Source organism: Schistocerca piceifrons, unplaced genomic scaffold (assembly GCF_021461385.2).
Source record: "Schistocerca piceifrons isolate TAMUIC-IGC-003096 unplaced genomic scaffold, iqSchPice1.1 HiC_scaffold_1418, whole genome shotgun sequence".
Lineage (NCBI taxonomy): Eukaryota > Metazoa > Arthropoda > Insecta > Orthoptera > Acrididae > Schistocerca > Schistocerca piceifrons.
Genome location: NW_025727256.1, coordinates 35,001 through 37,500, shown reverse-complemented (window position 1 = coordinate 37,500; position 2,500 = coordinate 35,001). Strand labels below are relative to the sequence as shown.

Genomic DNA, 2,500 nt, shown 5'->3' with positions numbered 1-2,500 from the left:
TGGTCGGGACTCTGTTTGCATGTATTAGCTCTAGAATTACCACAGTTATCCAAGTAACGTGGGTACGATCTAAGGAACCATAACTGATTTAATGAGCCATTCGCGGTTTCACCTTAATGCGGCTTGTACTGAGACATGCATGGCTTAATCTTTGAGACAAGCATATGACTACTGGCAGGATCAACCAGGGAGCTGCGTCAACTAGAGCTGAGCAGCCGGCCGCCCGGGAGTGTGTCCCGGGGGCCCGCGCGAACACGCAAGCGTCCGCTCAATCATTCTGCAAACAGGAGGAGGCTGAGCTCCCCTGCACAATACACCTCGAAACCCTCTCAGGTCCCGGCGGCGCGCAGCGCCGTCCCAAGTACTTGGTCGGGTTCGAGAGAGGCGCAATCGCCCGGAGTTAGGCGAGTAGACGCTTTCGGTGCGACCACCCGTGCTCCGAGCTTGCCGCAGCCGGACAGAGGCCCGGGAGCGTGCTGTCGTGGCATTGCCGGCGGGAGACAACACGCGCCACCTACGGTGACCGCAGCTCCAACGCCAGCGCCACAGAAGGACAAAAGCCCCACTTGGGTGCCGAAGCGAACTCTCCCAGCACAGCGCACGCGCCAACACATCCCGCACAGCTGCGATACAAACCACCAGCGAGAACCGCTGGGGGCGACCGAGCAGCAGACGGCGTCGCGGCGCCGAGCGCCGGGCGGCGGCGCATCCTCAACGCACACAGTCCTCAATCGGACCAGCACACTGAAGATGTCCACCGCGCTTCGCACCGGGCCCGCGAGGACCTACTTTGGCCGCACGGCGCCGCGCGCAGGGTGCGCCGGCGCGCAGCTGCGACGCCTGCCGCGTCCGTCGGCCGGCGCGCCTGCCACTGGCCGCCCCCACCAGCCGGCTGTAGCGCGTGCGCCCACGCACCGCGCGGCCAGCACGCCGGGAGGCGCCCCCTCACCGGCCGGGGACGGTCCCACCCAGCCACCGCCGCGTATCGCTTCACACCCAGATGCCGTTCAGTTTCGTCGGCATGGTGGGTATCGCTGGAACAACCGGTTAGTACCTCAACCTATCGTCGCCATCACCGATTCACCCCTAGCGAGAACAACCGCCACCACAACAGGTTACCATTTGTTCATTTGCGTAACTTCACCAGAAAACCGCAGGCGTCCATCGCCATTTGCAACTTCAACGATTATTGCATGCCTGTGTCAGGTGTCACGCCACACTACGTCTGCCCTCATACACGCAACAAATGTGCACGCCTAGACAATACGTGGAAGGTGGCCCCCGTACGTATGCGATGTCCATTGCTCGAACGACTGTCAACCGGCCTCTGTAGCATGTCGCAGATATGGAACGCGGTGCACCATGCCATCACGGTGTGTGAGGAGAGACGACTAGGTCCGAATACATCAACAGACAGCTCATGCTGATCGCCATCCACGCGTCCGTTCCTCCCACACGTCTCTATGGCGTACCACACTGCAATCCAGCTCTCATAGGGAGACGACACGTAAGCTGCGTGCACAATATTTGCACTGTATGGTCCGCCGTTTTTGGGCGCAGTCGTTGTGCGGTCACACATGTGCCACGATGTATCATTCAGTACATAAGGACGAATGTGCAGTACAGATTGTGGTTCACAGCGTACGACATCAGCGGACAGTTTGACACAGGCCGCACCACAACGTAGCCTGAGTACGTCGCATGCGAAGGGCATTGAACATGCAAACTTCTCACCAACCAGCTTGCGAAGGCAGGGGGCAAGGTGGGGACGTGGGGAGGGCGGCATGTACGTCCTGCTGCCATCCACATTACAGTGTACAGCAGGAGCATGTGGAAAGTGAGCAAGACTTGCAAGGTGTTTAACATGAAGCGATACACAGGGGTGCGGGCAGTGCGAGTAGCGAACTATATTGCGAGGGTTGCGGGTGGGCAACACTACAGTAATTGAACGAGTCGTATAACAATTACAGAGCAGGTTTAGGCGACAACGTGGGTTACGTTAAGGCGACAACATGGGTTAGGTTAAGGCACAACATGGGTTAGGTTAAGGCACAACATGGGTTAGGTTAAGGCACAACATGGGTTAGGTTAAGGCACAACATGGGTTAGGTTAAGGCACAACATGGGTTAGGTTAAGGCACAACATGGGTTAGGTTAAGGCACAAACATGGGTTAGGTTGAGGCACAACATGGGTTAGGTTAAGGCACAACATGGGTTAGGTGTGGCACAAACATGGGTTAGGTTGAGGCACAACATGGGTTAGGTTGAGGCACAACATGGGTTAGGTTAAGGTACAACATGGGTTAGGTTAAGGTACAACATGGGTTAGGTTAAGGTACAACATGGGTTAGGTTAAGGTACAACATGGGTTAGGTTAAGGTACAACATGGGTTAGGTTAAGGTACAACATAGGTTAGGTTAAGGTACAACATAGGTTAGGTTAAGGTACAACATAGGTTAGGTTAAGGTACAACATAGGTTAGGTTAAGGTACAACATA

General features: G+C 56.2%; 1 non-coding gene across 1 annotated transcript in view; it reads right to left on the bottom strand.

The window, feature by feature from the left end:
* The window catches only part of LOC124733977, a 1,909-nt gene extending 1,718 nt beyond the window's left edge, over nucleotides 1-191 (bottom strand). The window contains exon 1 of the ribosomal RNA XR_007009249.1: nucleotides 1-191. This exon is cut by the window's left edge and continues 1,718 nt beyond it. This is a non-coding gene — a ribosomal RNA (small subunit ribosomal RNA).
* Between the last annotated feature and the right edge of the window lie 2,309 nt (nucleotides 192-2,500).